Consider the following 15,744-nt stretch of genomic DNA (forward strand, 5'->3'; position numbering starts at 1 on the left):
GAACCACTCTGTGGTTTGAAGTGTAACTTTTCAGCTGCTGTTGAGCCCTCTGCTGTGTGGTAAAACTTCTTTGGAAGGGGAGATGATCCTGGACCTTGGCTTTGAGAGGGAGTTGGTCTCTGTGTATGGTTTCTTCGATAGCACTTTGGCGTGTGGATGCTTGCTATAGGGTTCATAATCTAATTCTGATATTATGGCTGCAATTTTTCTGATTTTTGAGGATAAAGCCTATAGCCCTGGTGTGAGTAGGCCTTTACAAATACAATAAATAGTACATTTTTTTGTCTTGGTTTCTGAACGTAATATATATATTACTGCGTGCATGTTAAAGAAGAATCAGAAAAAAATATTTATGTGGGGAAATGGTTTCTGATGTTTTATTTAAAAACTACAGTATCATAGATGCAAGTAAATTTAATATGATCTCCGAGGGATATCACAAAGGCATTCCTTGAGGGCTGAAAACTGGTTTGGTTCTCAGGACATCCACAATGAATATGCATGCGATAGTTCTGCATGCTCTGCCTCCATTGTACACAAATAACATCTCATGCATATTCACTGCATCTGTCCTGACAATTAGACTACGTTGTGACATTCAAGGAACATAATTTGACACCCCGCCCCAGAATATTATGCACAGAAGCAAATTGTATGTTAAACGGTTACAGAAAGCTGAAACTGAGAAACCAGGCCTATGAAAAGAAGTTAGAGGTGAGAAGATGGAAAAGCAGCGGCAGCTGAAAATGAAAGCTTTAAGGAGGACAATTTTCAAAAGTCATTTACATGCGTGGAAAGGCTTTTTGAAAATTGCCATCTCTGTGTTATGCTGGTAAAAGCACTTACATTGTGCCACAATGCGGGTACGTTTTCTTGCATTTTCCTGGAGTCATTACTTTCCCCTTTTGAGAACGGATGTGAAATGCACAGGGAAAAGCACCTGTGGATATTTTTCACCTGCCCACGCGTTTTTTGAAAGTTGTGTTATAGAGCTGGTGGGGCCAGCCTGACTGCTCAGCAGCAGTACTGTGCATTGCCATGCGGGAGAGCTGGATTTGATTCCTGAGCTCTGTGATCAGCTGAGTCTATAGATACTGCAGAAACACTGTTCACAGTCCACCCCTCCCCGTGGTAGGGGGGAAGAGGGTCCCATTCATCTCAGTTATGAATCCTACTGGCTGGACTTGCACTACGTGGGAGGGGGTTAAAAATATGGAAAAACAATCTCACAGGTATTTCATGATGCTGGAGCCTAAGGGGATGGATACAACTGAGTGGAAGGCCCAAAACAGCAGAAGGAAACTGCAAGACCAGGAAAAAAAAAAAGTTACAGTTGGTGACAGAAAAGTGGCTATTAATCTGCTTGATGCCTAAGATTGAGAGATATTGACAAGCTACTCTTTCCATTCTTCTAATATGTTGGTGGGTGGAAGGGGTTATATAGTAAAGCTTTCTTAATTGACTTCAGTCAGCTTAAATTATGCTGTATAATGTCTATGTACATTGTACTGGTACAATCAAGAGTGCTGTATTTCATTTTCTACATTATACAAATTATACAGTTTTTAAATATATTTTTAGTTATGCAAGTTTAAATCATTTAGGAAGGTAACAGAACAAATTGCAAACTCAGCAATTACAAAACAGGAAAAAAAAGAACAAATCAATTCTCCAGTAGCTGCTGCTTTTAACCCTTGAAAGGAACCTAAATGTTTCAGGGTTTTGTTCCAGAATGGCTTGCCACATCTGTTTTCTGTTTCTGCTGCCTGTTTCTCTTGTGATGTTTTGTTCTTTTTTTTTAATTTAATTTAATTTGAAATGCCCAAAAGGTGGAATATAAATCAAATAAATGTATAATAAATACATTTATTAGCCTAGTACTCTATGGGAATAACTGACCTTGTAAAATCACCATTTCTTGCTGTCTGTGCACATACCCCCTTTTTTAGTTTTTAATTGAAAATGTTTATTGAATATACAAACCAATGACAAACATTAGTATAACAAGCTCATAGAAACATAAAAATTACAATAGTGCAATTGTCCATGACCCTTGGCCCATACTTTTCATGTGCCCTCAATATCCCCTATGCTTAAAGAAAAATGGATTCTTCCTATCAGGAGACAGTTCAGGTCATAGCACATTGTGATATCATAAAACATGGTGAAAGCTGTCTGCCATTGGCTAGTGAATCTGGTCAAACAAGGAAACCAGGCATCATGAAATGTTCACACATTGTCATGTTTGGCTTTATATTATTTTTAGTGATCTGGTCAGCAACATTCTGGCCTGTTTTGCGGTGTTTTATTGGCTCTACTTAAAACTTTATTCTGTTACTAATTTTTAGCATGTTTTACGCAATAAAAAGCACATATGGTTTTGGTTTGTCCATCTGTGACACAGGCAGAGGGACCAGAGAGCAGGGAATAGAGCAAAACCATAAATGTGTTGGCTACTGCAGAAATGTTGCCCCCAGAGCAAGCATGCAGGGACTTGGTTATATGGATAGACACCCCCAGATCCTGACTGTCCAGAACACACAGGGCAGAATAAGTCAGCAAAATGCCTTCTCCTCCCACTGCCATAATGCCAGGTAGATTAAGGTGGAGTCCATTCTGCCTAAACTGACTCCCCCCACCTTCCTCAAAAAGTTTTCTATTTCCAAATGAATCTAAAGCCCTCCCCCCTGCACTATCATCTCATGTATGCATCCAGACTGGAGCTCAGCCTGCCTCAGGGGTCCTGCACATGGAACTGAGAGTATTTCTGAGATTACTGCCCTAGAGGTTTTGTATATGTCTCCTAACTAGAAGCCTACATTTTGTATCCAGAGTTTCCATCCTGCACCTTCCTATACCATCGGTACCCCAGCACTCTCTAAAACATTATCTAGATGAGGTGCGAGATCTGCTGTCTTCATGCCAGGGTGGCAAGTTGCCTAACAGGCCTCACGCAGATCAGCCATTCAACTATTTACAATTCTAATGATGAAATCACCAATAACAGCCGAAGTTGTTTTTTTTTTTATGCTGGGTCCCAGCAAGCAGCACAGGAAACACTTGAGCATAGGTAGAACTGCTCTCCTATATACTTCTGCCTGCCTCAGCTGCTCTAATTCTGCCACTGTAGCCTCCAGAGGCTGTATTCATTCTCTGTGAACTAGGAGATCTTTATTCTGGGCACTTATGACTTCTCTCCCAAAGGCAGATAATCGTACATGTGTCACTCAGCACAAAAGACAGGATAGCCATCATCCCACTCCGCGCCTGCTGTCTGCATTTGTTATAGAAATATTAAAAAAGGGACAGGGGAATGCTTAACAAACTTAAGTTCCTTGAAATGATAAACCTTGTGACCTTGAAAGTTAGGGATTTATTAATGGAGATGTAGTAGCCTCTCCAGCGTTTGATAGTTTGGTTTTAATAGACTAATACAGAGGTGGGCAAACTACGGCCTTGTGGGTCAGAAAAGGCCCTCAGGGCCCATTTATCCAGCACCTGCCACCTTCTTACATTTTAATGCCGTCTAGCCTGTCAACATTGCAGTTCTAAGGTTGTCTATACTGACATCACCAGCAAAGGTCCAATGTCATGCGGGCCTTTAATTGAATTTGGGGGAGGGTGGGTGAGCAGCAGTCAAGCTTCAGTGGTGCAGGAATGGCTAGAATGCCACTATTCCACTGGCACAAGAGAGAATCACCAGGTGAGGAGAGGGAAGGGAGAAGGGTGAGAGGAGGATAGGAAAAAGAAAGAAAGGGAGGGGGTGAGGGTGAGATGAGCCAGAAGGGAAGGGTAGGGGAGAGGGGGTGACTCATACACCATATGCAGTCACACATACACCATATGCAGTCACACACTCACTCTTCCCACAGTCACACATACCACCACTCAGTCATGCTTGCAGACACAGAAAACCTCTCCCCCCCCCCCCCCCACACTCTCCTCCCTGCTCCTCAACTGACCTCAGTACAAGCAAGAGCCACCAATGTGGCCTACCTTTGTTATAGTATCTAGTCCCCTAAGCCGCTTCCTTCCCCTGCAGCCTAACTCTCACAGTAGTCCAACATTCAACAGCTAACTCTGTCAACGTTGAAGCGATGAAGACCACAGGAAACAGGCAACCTTGCCAAGGCCCCAATGAAAGGTCTGAAGAGCCCTTTTATACAGCAGCCTGTAATAACATCACACAAGGGCGCCGCAGGCTTTTCCTGCTGTGGGCCCTTTAACTACAGCAGCGGTGCACGCACCAGCCTAGCAGGACACCAGTATCAGGGGTCAGCGACGTATCTAGCTGCAACGATGGCAGAAGCAGAGTCGGGGCCATCATGGGTAAGTGAAGCCGCTTGCGAGACTCCTGTGAGCGGTAATCTAACACAGCCTATTCCTTAAGAGAAATAAGTAACCTCTTTTAAAGCATTTGACCAAGGGTTAGGGATATTGTCTAACTAATTGGCTGTACACAGTGCCCAGTTAATATATGTAGTCTAACTTGCTTCAGCCCTAGAAAAGCTAGCAAATCCAAGCAAGCTCTAACTTTTAATTCAAGCTGCCATTGCTTTGCCTCTACATTTTAATCTTCTATTTTTTTTTTAAAGTTAATAAAAGGGAAAATGTAAGCAGTTTTACCACTGCTCACACTCTATCACGTGTCCCATGCCATTAGTACTCTGCACTTGAATTGGTTTCTGCTCCTGAGGTCAGCAGGGACAGTAGGACTATGTTCACAGCCCCACAAGCATTGCTCAAAAGTGACACCTACTGCTTGGCTGAAGGTGCACTGGTGCCAGGTTTTGAAATATGATTTGTGGGTGGCCCTCGGCTGAAGGATGCCTGCTTGGATGACTGGACTAAATCAGAGACAGTGGAATTAGGAAACCTGGCAAAACATGCAGAGGTAGTCATGAATAGATGTCCATGGTGCCTCAGCTTCAAATGTCTCCTGTTATAAATAGGCGCAATAGATAGCCATCTACAAATGGGCTTGGAAGCTCAAGGGGTGAAAGAAAGCTGGAAAAGTTTTTTTTTTTTTCTTTTTCTTTCGTGTCAAAGCGTGTTTCTGTGCCTGGGTATGCCAACACTGAGCTTTCCAGTGCTCTGCCTCACAGGAGGATTCTGATTGCAGAAGAGAGAATAATCTTAAAAACAAATTGGTGTGTTGTGTATAATGTGGTTGTTTTTTTTTAATATAAAATAAAATGCTATGTTAGTGGACAAATTTCAGAAGGTTTTTCCATGGGTAAACGAGCATTTATGTGCAAAACATACCTCTGAAAATTCCCTCCGTCCCCAGTGTTGGGGGCGGGAAATACATGCATTGTCTTGTGGCATCCATAGTTGTTCCCTTGGGGGAAAGGGATGGGGCGGTGGCAGCACCAGTGCCATCCCGGCAAAGCATGCATGGGGAATTTGTGCCTGCAAATTCCATGGGCACTTAAGGATCTGTGATCCCCGCTGGGGAACTGCCTTTAGCAAATTAGCTTGCAGACCCAAAGTATAAAGGACCCGTGGGCCTGCAAATCCTGTGGGCAAACTGGAAATTGCCTCCTCTATTAGAAAATTGGTGGGAAAAATTAAATAAGCCATCTTAAAACTGGGACCTATCCAAGTCACAAGTACATGGCAAGTACACTAGCACTGAATAGATTACAAGCTAATATTCCATTTTGATTAATAGCAGTTTATGGACTTCTTCTCTAGGAACTTATGCAAACCTTTTGTAAACCCTGTTACACTAAAATCTTATGCTCTGGGAATAAATTCCAGAGGTTAATTATGCATTGAGTGAAAAAAAATATATATTTCTCCGCTTTGTTTTGCTTACCTGTGCCTGTGCAGCCGTGTGGTCGGCTAGCCCTCTTGTCTTCCATCATTATTATTTCCATGAACAATCACCCTCCATTGTCTGGCAGTCCTTAATCGGGCTTGCACATGCAAGACAAAAGTCAGCAAGACAAAGAAGTGCAGGTTCCATGGTTTAAATGGCAGAGAAGCTTTCATGAACCATCAGTTATCACTAGCCCTTGTACAATAACTCTAGGGACAGGGCTAGTGCAAAATTTGAAACGTAAAACATTTGATAAGGATGCACGTTACCACATGGAGGGGTAATAGCTAATGAAGTAATTTAAGTGGAATTGAAATACGATCGGCGCTGTTTGAGACATGCTTGTTTGCACACGCTTTATGGACACGCTAATACCTTTATTGCATGGGGCGCTCATTTCGCGCGTCCAAAACGTGGGTTAACCTGCGCGCTAGCCTGAGCACATGATATTGCATCGGCCTTTATGTTCTTCTGCTGCTGCCACTTCCCTCCTTCAAGATAAATAATTGGGGTCTCATGGTGAGTGCATTTTGTCTGTCTGGATAAATCATGGAGGAATTTTAAAATCCCTGCTGATTCTTTGCATTCAGATTACTTTGCAATTCCTTATAGTATCTAACACCTAATGCTCAGTGCACAAGCCTTTTAATTACCACTCCTACTCGCCTTCACATGAGAGGCTCCACTTGATCTTTTAATATTCTCTGAGTTTCTTCAGGTGCTTTCTCTACTGGTATAATTAATGGTAGTTTTGTAATTATGTAAGCACTTGATTGAAAGTTCATAACCTTTTGATGTGTTCCATCAGAGTAAGACGAGATTTTCAAGATGGGAAAACAGAGACTGGGTTACTTGTTGGAGACCAGCTCTCTCTCTGTTTGCAGGAAACTGGGCTTATTGCAAAGTCTGTGTTCAGTGAGGCCCCGATTAATAAAGGGCCGTCAACTCCTGTCCTTGAGAGACACAAACAGGCCAGTTTTTCAGGATATCCACAATGAGTATGCATGAGATAGATTTGCATACAGTGTAGGTAATGCATGAAAGTCTCTGTCATGTGTATTCATTGTGGATATCCTGAAAACCTGGCCTGTTTGTGGCTCTCAAGGACTGGAGTTAGCCAGCCCTGTAATAAAGAATCACACGATTCCTTTACTCATGTACTAAAAGGCTAACAATCAATGCAGTAAGCTAATGATGTGGAAATCTGAAAATGTGTACACAGCGAGGCATGCTTAGACATGAAACCCATGTTTTTTGTGCATATAAAACATGATTTATGCAGTGATGGATTTAGGATGTTGCTGCTTCTAGATGTTGGTTGCAGTGGCTGCCATCTCCCACTGACCCATAAGGCCAGACAATAGGTACTTCTGGGGAATTCTGCACAGAAAAATTTAAAATTCTACAAAATTCTACATACTTTATATTGGTCAAAATAACACATCACAATCTTTGAGTAATTAACTTTTCTGTATTACGTTTAAAATTAATTACTCAAAGATGCAGAGTTCTAAATATTTTGAGCAGAATTCCCCTAGAAGTACACTGTAAGAGTGTCCCTTCTACCCTCTCTCCCTACTTCCCTGACCCAGACCCCTTGCACGCTGCCCTCTCAGGCCCCAACTCCTTCGCTATTCACTATCTCTACCCTCTCCTCCAGGCTCAAACCCTTCCTCTCTATCTCCACCCCCCAGCCCTCCACTCCCAGAGTTTGATGCCTCTCTCATACACCCTATCATACAGGCTCTCTCTCTCTCTCTAACTCATACACACAGTCTCACCGTCACCTTCACACAGGCTACCCTTCTTTCTCTCTCACAGCTACATACACACACCCCTGCACACTGGGTCCCTCTCTCTGGCACATACACACACACACACAACAGATTCTTTCTCACTCACTAATGCACACACCCTCACACAGGCTTCCTCTTTCTGTCTCTCATATATACACCCCTTCACACAGGCTGTCTTTCTCATATACAAAAAAGCACCCCCCCCCCCCACACACACAAACAAAATCAATCCCACTTTCACACACACCCTCACTCACACACATGGGCTCCAAGTTGCTCCCTCAAACATATTCCCTCACACAGGCTCCCTCTCTCACAACACATACACACAGACCCTTACACACAACTTGCTTTCTCTCTTATGTAGGCTCACAGGCCGTCTTGCCTAATCTTCGGCCATGAATGGGTAGGCTCCATTTGTGGCCTCTGTTTCTTCGGCTGTGAGTGGCATTGGCTCCGCTTGTGACCAACTGGGCTTCTCTCCAAATTCTGCACAAAACATGAAAATTCTCCAGGTTCAGCCCTGAGCATTAGGAAAACATGAGTTAAGCCTACATACCTCTGCATTGAGGATTAATAACTAATGCCTTGATTAAGAAGGGATTTGCATGGAGGAGCGCTAATTTGGGCACAGCCTTACTTAAATTTGTGGATACATTTTTTGGATGCTAAACTTTGTTACATCGAAAGTAAAGTATGCACAAAAAATGTGCACACCACCAAGTGCACCTTAATATATTGCGGCCTCAGGGAGGTGAAGGCTTTCATTGATGGATGGAAATCATCTGATACATGGTTAATGATTCCAGCTCTGTACTCTTATGGTTTGAGCTTTCAGTGTAATGATTGTTTTCTTATGGCTAGATATGTCAAGAATTTGTTCCCTGGAATAGAGAGAGGAGCCTATATGTGAGGAGATAGTGTGGCTGTTTCTTTGAACAGCCTCTGCCCTCTCCCAGTGTCACTGCATGCTGTGGTGCTAGGAAAAAGTGCTTTGAATTTTAATATGTTCATCCCAGAACTACCTGGTTTCTTGCTTGAATAGCTGATGTCCTTTGTTTATGGAAATTTTTTGCCCTTCAAAGAGAGAGATTGACTTATTCAGTGAGCAGTTATCCCTTTGGTCTGGAAGAAAGAATCTGCTCGTCACCCAGAGAGGAAAGATAATCTGGCCCCAGAATACAGTAAAGTCCCTTTTTAATCTTTTAGGATGTGAAAAGGTGCAGTGAATGCTCTTTGTTAGATGCAGACAAAGCTGAACCATGTATACTGCATTTCAAAATTGTGTCCTCTTTATCTTTTAATAGATGCTATGATTGGAATATTCGCAGCACAATAGATGTGCTTGACTGTTTTGTAGGTGTTTGACGTAAGCTTTGGCCTTAGGTGATGGCATGGTAGTTACACACTAAGTCGTTTTTGAGCAGCATCTTTTTTAAATATAGTCCTTTCATCCTATTATTGGAAAGGCAAGGTAATTTCAAGGCCCCATATACTATGAAAGGAGAAAAGTTACAATACTGTGAGTACCAAAAGAGAGGGAGGTTTCCTGTGGGACTAGGAAGAATGAGTGCCTCCAGAGCCTGCATCCTTAGGGGGGGAAAGATGCCCATATCTCCTTTCCTACAACTCTAAAGAATTGGGGGGGCATGATCAGGAGCTCTGGGAAATACCATCCTTACCTGCCTGTCCCCAGCAGCCCCACAGAACCCATGGCTAGATACAGCCACTGCTCCACCCTCCCCAGTGGCTGAAATTTCCTCATGGCCTCATGCAGCCTCTCTTCCTGTCTTTGACTCAAGTGACTCCCCTTGCAGGAGTCGTGCTAACACCGGCAATGCCTAATGCAGTCAAATGGTTGTAGTCTTGCATCGGCATGCCTCCTGCCCACTCTGCTCTGACGTGCTGCCACTCTCACTTCCGATTTTAAGTATCTGAGCTAGTGGCAGCAGTGGAACATAAGAACATAAGAAATTGCCATGCTGGGTCAGACCAAGGGTCCATCAAGCCCAGCATCCTGTTTCCAACAGAGGCCAAAACCAGGCCACAAGAACCTGGCAATTACCCAAACACTAAGAAGATCCCATGCTACTGATGCAATTAATAGCAGTGGCTATTCCCTAAGTAAAATTGATTAATAGCCATTAATGGACTTCTCATCCAAGAACTTATCCAAACCTTTTTTGAACCCAGCTACACTAACTGCACTAACCACATCCTCTGGCAACAAATTCCAGAGCTTTATTGTGCGTTGAGTGAAAAAGAATTTTCTCCGATTAGTCTTAAATGTGCTACTTGCTAACTTCATGGAATGCCCCCTAGTCCTTCTATTATTCGAAAGTGAAAATAACCGAGTCACATCTACTCGTTCAAGACCTCCCATGATCTTAAAGACCTCTATCATATCCCCCCTCAGCCGTCTCTTCTCCAAGCTGAACAGGCCTAACCTCTTCAGCCTTTCCTCATAGGGAAGCTGTTCCATCCCCTTTATCATTTTGGTTGCCCTTCTCTGTACCTTCTTCATCGCAACTAGGTTCTGTTGGTTCGAATCTTCAGTAAGAACCCATGGATTGGAATAGAGAGGAGATAAGCTGAGGGACCTACGTGCTGTAAAAGCAAGAGTGAAGAAACTCTGGAACTCTGGTGAACTAAAGTTAAAAACAGGAAATATTGTGAGGGTCTGTGTGTCACAACAGGAAGAAAGGAAGGTGTATGAGAGCTCATGTTACTGGTACTGTGAGGGGTCTGTGTAAATTGTGGTAAGAAGAGAATTTATTATGGCCCATGTGCTCTGATAAAAAAGGAGAGGTCCAGAGGATCTACTGTGAGGCCAGAGAAAAAGTAATAGGAAGAGCAAGATGGGGGGTTTTATTCCAGATTTTTTTCCTGTCTTGTAAGTATTCCTGTGCCCAGGCAACTTCAGCTTCCCATTTTGGTTGAGGGACGGGGGAGGTTTCTTTCTGAGACTTAATCACCTAGTGCTGCTGTTTGGCTAGTAACATTCTCCATTGTAGTGGCAGCCGCCTTTCCTCACACCCAGATCATGTTTGTATCACCTCGACAACATGCCTGAACCCTATTAGAGAGAAGACTCAAACCAGGTCACAACTGAGGGGACCACATGTGCTGTATAACGAGACTGCAACACTATAAGGGACCACATGAGTTTTAAAAGATGAAACAACATTGAGAGGGGCTGTGAGTGCGTTGTTAAAAGGGGGGAAATATATTATGATGTCTTTTGTGCTGTCTGCACTGTAAAGAGGGCAGTAATATACTGGATAAATGAGTATTTCCAGTGTATTGGGTTAGGGATATAAATCCAATTGAGGAAAATATCCAGAGTGGAAGAGCTTGAACTGTTAAAGACAAAAGCTAGTTTATGTATATGTTGAAGGAAACGTTATTAAAGCTATCAAATAGTTAATTCTCTATGAAGTATTTCAATATTAACTTAGTCTTATTCTAAAGGTTGCCAAGAGGAGTGTATGACTCCACTGAGATTCCCATTAGAGTTGTCTGCTTTGTAATATTTGTTTATGAAGTTCTTTCTCTTATCAGGTGGCAGAAGAGTGGGTCAAGTTGATGCTATGCATAGAAATATGCCCCCTCAGTTTCCTTGGCTTCTTAGTTTTGCAGAGCTGTCAGGATTGTGAGAACTAGATTACTGTGTAGGAGGAAGAGCGCTGGAGACTCATTCAGACGGTTTTACTTGTGCTGTGTGGTTCCTCTTATTCAGTGCCTCATTGCACAAGCATCCATTTTGCACAACAGGGTGAAACTAGCTATTGGGACCAGAGAGATGTTATTGAGCATGAGGTTGTTATATATAATTTGCTTTTAAAATTCACATAAATGCTTTGAAAAATTGAAGCAGCGGGATCACATGTTTTAGTTTTGGTCAAATTTGAATGAGGCATATAATGATGTTTGATCTACCCTATTCTTTTACACTCATCTTTTTCAAAAGTAGTAAAAAAAAAAAAAAAATTCTTGAAAGAATTAATATTTTGAGATTCTCTTAAAGTATGGGCACTATTGCATGACTCCACTTTTCTGATTTGGAGGCCTCTTTTGCATTGTAGAACAAGAGTCTGTAGTTTTAAATAGCAAGGATAAAGATTTAGGGATGCCGCTGAAACAATGGAAAAAAGCCTGGCAGTTTGTGATCTTGACAAGAGTAATTAGGAAAAGAAATGAGTTCTAAAATATAAAAATGAAAGCATCATCAGATGAAATGCAGAAAATGGGTGAAGAAAGACGTTGTCACAGACTTAAAGCTGTGAGGGACAGATATTGAAAAACACGGAGGATCTATTTAGGATTAGGTAGACCAAGAAAATGGAGGAAAGAGAGTCAGGATCAATGGAAAGAGAATACATATGACAGCAATAGAGAAGAAAAAGTCAAAGAATTGGACACAGAGAGAACATAGGAATAGTATATAGAAATTAATCGTATTAACCGTTATGATGGCGAAACCGAATGACGGTATATAAAACTCGATAAATAAATAAATAAATGGAGTTGCCTGAACTTGAAAATTCCCTCAGAAAGAGCCCAAGGGCTTGCATTCACTTGTTTTCAACCGGGCTAGTTTTCCACAATGAAAACTAGCCTCAATTTATTCTATTCTGAGGCTTATTATATTCCGCCTTATTCCTCCACAAGGAGACCTAAAGTGGTTTACATTATATAAAATACATCAGTACAGCACAGTGTAACACACAAAATAACCAACTGCTGTACTGTATACATTCATGAATCCTGAGGAAGTATCAAGAACAGAAGTGGTTGAACAAGAATTTGTGGATATTGCTTTGCTGGGGATTTTTTGACTTAAGGCTTGGAAGAGAAGAGAGATTGTGGGACAGATTGGTTATTCCCGTGTCCTTTGGCCTTTAGAATTTAAAATACTAGCTCAAGGATAGGCAACTCCAGTCTTTCAGTGCTACAAACAAGTCTGATTTTCAGGATATCCACAATGAATATGAATGAGATATATTTGCATGTATTGCCTCCATTGTATGCAAATATATTTCACATATATTTATTCTGGATATCCTACAAACCAGACTTATTTTGTGGCATCCAAAGACCAGAGTTGCCTACTCCTGTTCTAATTTATTCTTGTTTGGCCTTTAAAATTTAAATAAGCTTTTATTGTGTCCTTCATCTTTTAGAATTTAAATACTAACTTATTCCTAAGTCTTTTTGTACCACCCCTCCAACTTCCACCCACCCTAAGCACATTCTCTGATTTATAGACTGTTATCCCAATTAAAAGGACAAGAGAGAAATTTTCACAACAAGAGCACATTAGGGATTTAGAGAAAACAAGGGAAAGCCTGTCCTTATAGATTAACTGCTGTCTTCTTGCTGGAAATTGACAACACAAAATACACCAAATAAATTTGAGGGACTGTTCATTAAATTAAGCATCTCTACTCCCTTAATAACCTTAAATGACCAACAACTCAATAATATTAAGATGCAGACAGTATTCCAGCAGTAAGATGGGGGGGGGGGGGGGGAGGGGGGGTATCCAGTGTTTTGGTTTAAGTTCCACATTTATGGTTATCTACCAGTTGGTGAGAGGCTGTATGTGTGCACCCAGTGCAAAGAGTTCCTGGCTCTCTGCAATCTAGAGCAGCGGTTCTCAACCGGTGTGTCGCGGCACACTAGTGTGTCACGAAGCACCAGCAGGTGTGTCACGCAGCCGCTGCTTTTCCCCCTTCACCTCAGCGAGACGAGCACTGCTGCCGTTTCTGCCCGGGCTATCAGCATATTCAAGCCGCGAGGGGAACAGCAGCAGTGTTTTGTGGAAGCCGGCAACAGGAACATGACCTTTTCTTCTTCCCGCCCCTGTGGCCCGGAAGAGGAAGTGATGTTTACCGGGCATGCGGAAAGAAGAAAAGGCCATGCCTGTATGCTGCTGCTGCAGAAGGAGCACGGCGCCGCTACCCCCCCCCCCCCCCCAGTCTCTGACCTCCTCTTCTCTTGCCAGCGCGACACCTGCAAGAAAATATAAAATTAATAATAATCAAACTGCAAAAAAAAAAAAAGAATGTTGGGGTGGGGAGAAAAGCATAAAATTACATTCTCAGCTGATTGCTCTGTGCTGCGATCGATCGCAGCACAAGCAAACAGCTGAGTGCTGCCTTCTCAGCGCGTGGGGCTGGGGAGGTCACTCCTGCTGGTTTCCAGCCTGTCAGGACACAGCTTTTAATAGCAGCATACTAGCCATCTTAGCTGCTATGTGTGCTGTGGGTGGGGGTGAGTGAGACAGAGAGTGAGTCAGCATGTGTGTGTAAGTATATGAGAGAATGTGTGTGTAATTAAGAGAAATGTGTGAGAGCAAGAAAGAGACTGCTCAGGAAAGTCACAAGTGTGTGTGAGAGAAAGAGATTGGTCAGGGACGTGACTGTGTGTGTGTGAGATATTGGTCAGGGACGTGACTGTGTGTGTGAGAGAGATTGGTCAGGGACGTGACTGTGTGTGTGAGAGAGATTGGTCAGGGACGTGACTGTGTGTGTGTGAGATATTGGTCAGGCAGGTGACTGGTGTGTGTGTGTGTGAGAGAGAGAGAGAGATTGGTCAGGCAGGTGACTGGTGTGTGTGAGAGAGAGAGAGATTGGTCAGGCAGGTGACTGGTGTGTGTGTGTGAGAGAGAGAGAGAGATTGGTCAGGCAAGTGACTGGTGTGTGTGTGTGTGTGAGAGAGATTGGTCAGGCAGGTGACTGTGTGTGTGAGAGAGATTAGTCAGGCAGGTGACTGGTGTGTGTGTGTGTGTGTGTGTGAGAGAGAGAGAGATTGGTCAGGCAGGTGACTGGAATGTGTGTGTGTGTGTGATAGTCTAGTCATGGGCCCTAAGGAAGAAGAGCGTGAGGACAGAGCTTCAGCAGCCCTTGCTGCTTCTGATATGTGCTATTGGCCTACAAGGGAAAGTGGGACAGGGTGGTCCGCGACCAGCCCATTGGGTCCACCCGTGTCGGTAGGCTGTGTTTGGGTGCCCTGAGAGACAGTGCCAATGTCCAAACCTTCCAAGTTCTTCGTCTCGTCTAGAGTCTTCCAAGATCATTATCCACTTTCAGAGTCTTCTCATCCATGTCTTGAGTCTTCTGGTCACAAGGCCTCCGTCTGCCCTCATCCTCAGTCTGGCTTCTTGCCGATACCTAGCGGCAGGTCCGAAAGGGCTGGGAGCGGTCGGAGGATTGTTCACTAACCAACATTGTGTTGTTGGTCTTCCAGAAGCATGCAGGTCCAGCAGAGGGTCAGACTTAGTCTTCACCCATGCTGGGACACGCTTCGCCAACCCTCGGTGCTGTTTTGGATTCGTCTGGGATCGTGCTGAGGCCCAAGGGCACAATTCCCCTCAAGATGGGATCGCTCTCCTAGCAGTCCCAAATATAACAGTAGGCAATAATGATCATAATATAATCAAATTTAACAAAATCACTATTGAGAGGAAAGTAAGGAAAACTACTGTAGTAGCATGTAACTTTAAAAAGGGAAAATTCACTTACAAAAAATCTAAAAGGAGCAGTTGCAAAGGTTAAAAGTTTGAATGTGGCATGGGTGCTGTTTAAAAACACAATCTTGGAAGTCCATACTAAATGCATTGAAAAGGGTAGAAAGAAGACAAAAGGACTGCCAGTATGGTTAAATGGTGAGGTAAAAGAGGCTATTAAAGCCAAAGTAACATCTTTCACAATCTGGATCCAAACGAAGAAAATAGGAAAGTGCATAAGCACTAGCAGGTTAAGTGTAAACCATTAATAAGACAAGCTAAAAGAGAGTTTGAAAGAAACTTGCCAGAATAACCATGTTTTCAAGTATATTCAAAGCAAGAAGGCTGTAAAATGACCAATGGACAAAAGGACTGCTGAGGGAACACAAGGGCATAGCAGAAAAAGTAAATACATTATTTGCTTTAGACTTTGAGGGGAGGGTGTTGGGGAGATGACTACATCAGAAAAAATCTTTGAGAATAATGATTCAGAGGAACTGAATCAAACCGTTGTGAATTGTAATAGAGAAAATCGATAAACATAAGAGTAACAAATCACTGGGATTAGACAGTAATCTCTAAATTCTCATTCAAATCTGTTACGGTACCCGAAA

General features: G+C 42.8%; 1 protein-coding gene across 2 annotated transcripts in view; it reads left to right on the forward strand.

The window, feature by feature from the left end:
- LOC115090608 (WASH complex subunit 1-like) overlaps window positions 1-15,744 on the forward strand; it is a 161,863-nt gene that overhangs the window by 63,513 nt on the left and 82,606 nt on the right. The window lies entirely within an intron of this gene.

The sequence above is a fragment of the Rhinatrema bivittatum genome, chromosome 4 (genome assembly GCF_901001135.1).
Source record: "Rhinatrema bivittatum chromosome 4, aRhiBiv1.1, whole genome shotgun sequence".
In the NCBI taxonomy this organism is placed as follows: Eukaryota; Metazoa; Chordata; class Amphibia; order Gymnophiona; family Rhinatrematidae; genus Rhinatrema; species Rhinatrema bivittatum.